Genomic DNA, 7,495 nt, shown 5'->3' with positions numbered 1-7,495 from the left:
TCCTAAACTTCTTTTGAACACTTTTTTTAAATGATATTTTTTGTTATTATCTTTTATTATTGCAAATGGAAGGCATATCTGAGAGGCATGATATTGGAAAATCAGTATGTCCTTCAACAAAAGGATCTTGAAAACAGCTGACTCAGAGCGCTGCAGACATCCAGTCTCAATAAACATGCTCATCAATGCCTCATCAGGCAAGATTTTCAGCAAACTTATCAATACCAAAAGTAATATTTCCTCTATATTTGTATTATATTTTAGTTAAATTCCTAAGTTAAAAAATAATTTTAGTTTATTTTAAGTCTATAGTTTTTAATGTAATTATTTTGTTTTTTCAAATTCAGTTTAGTTTTAGTTTACTATAATAACCTTGTTAGATTTTGATTATTATCCAATAGCATGAATAAGGAACAGCGCCACTTGTCAAACATGGTGGCAGGGGCACTTATGGCTGCCAGTGGAACTGGGTCACTGGTCCTTATTGATGATGGGAATGAAAGCCACCAAAGACCGCTGACCTCAGAACCTCAAAGACTGCCCTCAACCCTAATGAGTAAAAATTTAACAGATTTCCTGTTCAGAACATGGGGAAAAGAGACAAACAGAAAAGCTCAGCAGAAGAACGTGTAAACGAAGGGCCTATGGCAGCGGCATCGCCATCTCGACATGAAGTCAATACTAGGGCCAATATGGATGAAGGCTCGGGCTTGACCATGATACTGGAAGAATTACGGGACTTTCGAAGAGAGTTCCAAGAATTTAAATCCGACTTGGTCAGAGCCAATAACAGGATAACCGAAGCAGAAACCCGCATTGCAAAGCTGGAAGACCGGGTCCAAAACGCGGAACAGGTGATGCTAAAGATGTTAAAAATTATCAACGAGCAAGAAAACAAAATTGTGGATCAGGAAAGCCGGGCCCGGCGAAAGAATCTGAGGCTGTATAATGTCCCTGAAGGAGTGGAGGGGTCTTCGATGACAGTTTTTGTGGAAAAAGTATTGACGGAATGCCTCGACCTCCCCCAGGGCACAGAGCTTGGTATTGAGAGATCACACCGGGTCCCGGGAGCAGTGAGGAACCGAGAGGGAACCCCACGTTCGATATTGATTTGTTTTGCACGTTACAACACCAAGGAAGAAGTTTTGCGTAAAGCGTGGGCCAAGAGGACTGTTCTGTTGAACGGTCAGAAAATATATTTCGATCAGGATTATGCACCAGCTATTCTGCGAAAACGTAAAGGCTACGCTGAAGCTAAAAGAGCTCTGAAACAACAGAACATAAGGTTCCAGACTCCTTATCCTGCTAAATTAAGGGTCTTCTATCAAGAGGGAACCATGCTTTATGCGACGGCGGAGGAAGCAACCGCGGACATGCGGACAAGGGGATTTCAGATTGATAAAGTTGCCCAGAAGCAGACCTTAACGGAACAGCTGTCAAATTTGACGTGGGCGAAGATTGGAAAGTCGCAGCGGTGTGACTCGGAGGGACATAGAGAAAGTCCCAATAGTGAGCAGCTTCAGCTATCTAGAAGGTGCTCTCCCTCTACGACAGGAGACTAATGGAGATATACTGTGCGGCCGCAATGGGTGAGATAACAAATACTTTTCCCTTATTAGATGATTAAGATTGCAGAGAGACTGTGGAGAAATGCACCTTAAAGGAGCTAGCAGGGGCCCTTGCCCTCCAGTCAGGGGAGGTTTCCCCCTGTCTATGGGATATACGTGCCAGGGTCTGTTAGGACTGACCCCAACCTTGGAATCACATATTATTTTTGTTTTTTTGTCTTGTTTTGTTTTTTCTTTGTCCGATTCTGGACGATTGTGGTTGTTTATTATTTGGGTTGTAAAAGGGAGTTTACCAGTTGATAAATTAATTAAGTCTGGATATTTTATTTCGGATAAATGACTACTAGAGGAATTAAGGTTATATCTTTTAATGTGAATGGGCTCACGAATCCCATTAAACGAAGTCGAATCTTGAATAAAATGAAGAAAGATCGAGCGCAGATAGTATATTTACAAGAGACACACTTGAATAATAATGAACATGAAAAACTCAGGAGGATGGGTTTTACAAATATGTTCTCCTCAGCGTATGAATCAGGCCGCAGACGGGGCGTGGTAATCTTGATTTCCAGGGCACTGAACTTTGAAAAGTCATTTGAACTTAAAGATAAGGATGGGAGATTTATACTGGTACGGGGAACAGTTGATGGTAATCAGGTTACTCTAATGAATGTGTACGCCCCACCAGGAAGTGACCTAAGTTTTTTTAAGTACATTGTTAACATAATGGTGACAGAAACTCAAGGCCCTTTAATTTGCGGCGGTGATCTGAATATACGCCTACAACCGGACCTAGATAGCTCTAAAAGAAAGAAGCCGGGATCGAGTACATTATATAAAAGAATCTCAGCACTGTTCGATGAGGTGGGTTTAATTGATGTATGGAGAAATCGCTTTCCTACAAGGAGGGATTACTCTCATTTTTCAGCCCCACACTCACTTTACACGAGGATAGATTATTTTTTAATGTTTGGAAGAGATAGGGATAAAATCTTAACATGCGAGATGGGCTTGATAGATATAAGTGATCACGCACCGCTGTACCTAACGATTGATATGAATGTACACCCAAAAGTTTCAATTTGGAGATTGAATTCATCCCTGCTTAAAGATGTAGAATTTAGGAAAGTAATAAAGGCAGAGCTCAAAGATTACCTTGAAATTAATGATAATGGGGAGGTTTTACCCCCGATACTATGGGACGCATTAAAAGCTGTTATGAGGGGGAAGATTATAGCATTTGCCTCCTTCCAAAAAAAAGCAAGAGAGAAAAAAATGGAAGATTTACAAGCGATTCAAAAACAATTAGAAAGTGAGCACAAACATAAGCCTTCAGCGGGCACCTTGCAGAAACTAACAATGATTAGAAATGAAATAAATACGCAGAGTATACAGACGATAAAGAGAAAATTGTTATATTTGAAACAGAAACATTATGATGGAGGATCGCAATCAATGAAAATTTTAGCATGGAAACTTAAGAAGAAGATAGCGGAGAATACTGTAACTAAAATCAAACACCCAGAGACGGGGAATATAATGACTCATCCTTGCAAGATACAAAACGCCTTTGAGTCATTTTATAAAACATTATATGCGGGAGTCCCAGGGGGGGCTGAACAGGAAATGGACAACTTCCTGAACTCTTTATGCCTACCAAGCTTTAACGAGGAACAAAATAAAACGATGATAGCGGAGGTGACGGAAGCTGAACTTATGAATGCCATCAATAGGCTGAAATCAAATAAGTCACCAGGCTCCGATGGTTACACCGCGGAGTGGTATCGGGAATTCAAACAGGACTTGATCCCTACACTACTTACTACTTTTAACTGTGTGTTAAAAACAGCGCAAATTCCACCGAGTTGGAAGGAGGCAATTATTTCGGCTATTCCGAAAGAAGGGAAAGACAAAATGGAGTGTGGCTCATATAGACCTATTTCTGTCCTTAACATAGATTATAGATTGTTTACTTCGATAATGGCCAGGAGAATGGAAGAATTTTTACCTGACTTAATTAGCAATGATCAAACGGGGTTTATAAGATGACGACAGACCCAGGATAATATACGTAGAACTCTTCATGTAATACATCAGATACAGACATCTAAGAGTACAGCCATGCTTATGAGTATTGATGCAGAAAAAGCCTTTGATTCTGTAAATTGGGACTTTCTATATAAAGTCCTGGATAAATTCGGCTTACATAAGGGAATTGTTGATACGGTGAGGGCACTATACACTAACCCCACCGCAAGAATTAAAGTTAATGGTTCTCTCTCAAATAGCTTCGTTCTGCAGAGAGGAAATAAACAAGGCTGTGCTTGGTCCCCGCTCCTGTTTGCATTGTACTTAGAACCCTTGGCACAATCAATTAGACAAAATAAAGACATTAAGGGGATCACTATTGCAGGACAGGAACACAAGCTCGCTTGTTATGCGGATGACATATTGATCTATTTAGATCAGCCCACTAACTCCTTGCCTTCGCTGATGAATCTGTGTCAAAAATTTGGGAAACTCTCTGGATATAAAATTAATATGTCTAAAACTCAAATTCTCAGCTATAACTACAACCCCCCAGCTCACATGGTTGTTCAATATCCAATGAATTGGCAAGCACAATCATTGAAATATCTAGGAGTTGTTATTCCCAAGGATTTAACTAAACTATCTGAGGAGAATTTTGGTTCTCTACAAAGGAGAATAGTGGGTGATATTAGGCGATGGAACATGATCCCCTTTCTTTCTTTACACTCACGAGTTGAATCTATTAAAATGAACATCTTGCCAAGAATATTATATTTATTCCAAACACTACCAATATCCATTGATCCAAGTCGTTTCAATGAATGGGATAAAATAATATCGCGGTTTATATGGGGGGGGGGGAAGCGGCCGAGGGTTTGTTTTAAAACTTTACAATTACATAAGAAGGTGGGAGGATGGGGGTTGCCATCACTAAAAAATTATTATCGGGCTGCTCAGTTGAAAACGGTGGTTAATTGGTGTGATACAAGCTACCAAGCACACTGGAAGACTATAGAGGAGAATATGTTTTCCTCCCCAATACAAGCTGTCCTGATGGACTCGAATATTCGAAAATATATTGACAAGATTCATAACCCCTGGGTGTCGTGCACACTTAATATATGGAGAAAAGTCGTGAAAGAATTCAAACTTGAACAGGATTTGGCTTTATTCAAATGGTATGCATATGATTCTGACTTTGCCCCGAATAAATTGGACTCACGTTTTAAAAGCTGGCCTGCTAAAGGGTTATCTACATATGATAGTTTGATAAAGGATGGGAACCTTATTAGTTTTGACACGCTGAAACAGAGACACAATCTAGAAAAACAGGATTTTTTTCGATACTTGCAAATAAGACACTATATAAAGACAACAATCGGTCAGATGTCAAATACTAACGTGGAATTGGTAACTTTATTTAGACAGGCGTACAGTGGGGATGTTGACACAAGACTCATTTTTTTTTGGTACAATTTTTTTATGAATAAGCTTCCACACTCAACTGATTATGTGAAGATGTTATGGGAAAAGGAGGGAGGGATGTGTATTTCTAGGGAAGAATGGACTCAGATGTGGGAATGGCAATGGAGGAGTACTTCCTCCAAAAGCTGGAGGGAGTTCGGATGGAAAACTCTGATAAGGTTCTTTATCACTCCATGTCAAAAGGCTCACTATGATGGGAATCCTCCCGTGTGCTGGCGAAACTGTGGATACCAAGGAGCCCATCACACCCATATTATGTGGGACTGTCCTGTGCTACGGACTTACTGGAAAGACATTCATGGTATATTACAAGGCATTTTTAACTGTACATTCCCTCAGGATATGAAGACAATTTTTTTTGGCTGTATACCGCAGAACTGGTCCAAAAATGACATATGTCTGTTAAGAGCTTTATTGGTTGCAAGTAAGAAATGTATAACAAAGAAATGGTCCTCGCAAGACATACCGACTTTGTCATTATGGTGGGAAATTACGTTAGAGATATATAGGATGGAGGAAGTAACAGCTCATGTTAATGACAGGATGGCCTGGTTCCATCTGTGCTGGGATAAGTGGGTCCAATACGTTAATACCTATAAACCGAATTTTCTCTTTAAAGCTTGAAACCACCAATTTAGTTAATTGTTTACTCCCGACAGAGCTTTCTCCTTTTATTTTATATATATATAATTTTTTTTCCTTTTTTTTTTCTTTCTCTTTCTCTCTATCTGTCTTTCTTTCTTCTCGTTTTGTTTCGTTTTTCTCTTGTAAACTGTGTTAATTAATGCCTGTAATCATCTTTATGAGGTAATATTGTAGAAATAAAGAATATAAAAAAAAAAAAAAAAAAAAAAAAAAAAGACTGCCCTCAACCCTAATGAGTAAAAATTTAACAGATTTCCTGTTCAGATCCTTCCTTCATTCATCTGCTCTTGCAGTTTCGTAGAAATACCAATTCAACACAACAGGTTTACTGCCTTTTTTCCATTTTATCCTTAAAAACAAGCTTAGAAAAAGACTTGCACTGACTAGTTTGAAGTGAAAGCAAAAAAAATAAAATAAAAATGAAGTGAAGTGAAAGCAAAACTCGTGGAATGTACCTTATGTCACACCCTCTTCTCGTCATGTTATCTTTTTGGTTAAGTGCATTGATATGAAACTGTTCCCAGAAGTACCATCAAAAACACTGACCGTTTTACCTGGGGTAACATTCTCATACAAAAATGCAGCTGTTTAAAGTGTAGTAAAGTGTCACAACAGCTTCTTCTTGTGATCATGAACCACATATGCAAAAAGGAAATTGGTTTTACTTTGTAATTTTCTTCAGTTTTCTGTGATATCATAGTGGGCAGATGTGATAGCAAAGCTGCGGTGGACCTACTACACTAATGATGGCTGCATTCCATTCAGGTGAACCAGTAGACAGAAGTGCTGCTGTACATGCTGGCTTGGTATTGGTTTACTGGGACACTGGGGAAGGGAAATGAGTCTAAATTCTCATTCACAGCAAAATATGCGGTCAATAATACAATTCAATGGAACCAGGCAGGTGCAGAAAGGCCTTGAGCCCTTGTCCCTTTCCTTGTCCCTCAACAATAAAATTTTTGCTAAATTAAAGGATCTGGCTTGCATCAGTCACATGATGAGCATTAACCAATGCTCGCCCTTGACAGCTGGTTATGAGCCGGGAACAAGCTCGCAAAGAGGAAGCGTAGTTTTTGCTGGCTGGGTGGTGCAGAGCTATTAGATATTAGATTCTTGATGAATCTGGGTTGTTGCTCTTCAGCCTGGTTCTATGTGCCTCTTTTTAACTTTGAGAACCTGTCACTTCCAACATCTCTGCATGGCCCTGCAGGAAACTCCCTTCCAACTATATATAATCTATCTATCTATCTATCTATCTATCTATCTATCTATCTATCTATCTATCTATCTATCTATCTATCTATCTATCTATCTATCTATCTATCTATCTATCTATCTATCTATCTATCTATCTATCTATCTATCTATCTATCTATTAGGGGTGCAACGATACTCGTATCGATATTGAACCGTTCGATACAGTGCTTTCGGTTCGGTACGCATACGTATCGAACAATACAACATTTTTAATTTATTTTATCAACTTTCCTTCTGATGATGCTGTCCGTGTTGAGCGCTCAGTGGATCTGTGCTCGACAGTGCAGCCTAGGCGGAGTAGTCGAACCCAGATTCACTGAGCGCAGGGCAAGCTAGCGAGATAGAAGTTAAGCTCTCCTTGCAACATGGCAAATTGAACCTCCCCCACCCTCATTCAGATCTGGCCTTTGAAACTATTTTGGTTTTCATGTGACGCATGACTCTGAAGGTAAGCGCGTCATGGACTAAAGTAAAACAGTATGTTGGATGTGCCATGCAATGCTCAATTA

The sequence above is a fragment of the Aulonocara sp. 'chitande type north' Nkhata Bay genome, linkage group LG22 (genome assembly GCF_057382095.1).
Source record: "Aulonocara sp. 'chitande type north' Nkhata Bay isolate Kocher_YH1m ecotype deep benthic linkage group LG22, A_spYH_male_GT1.1, whole genome shotgun sequence".
Lineage (NCBI taxonomy): Eukaryota > Metazoa > Chordata > Actinopteri > Cichliformes > Cichlidae > Aulonocara > Aulonocara sp. 'chitande type north' Nkhata Bay.
Note: the sequence above shows the minus strand (reverse complement) of the source record.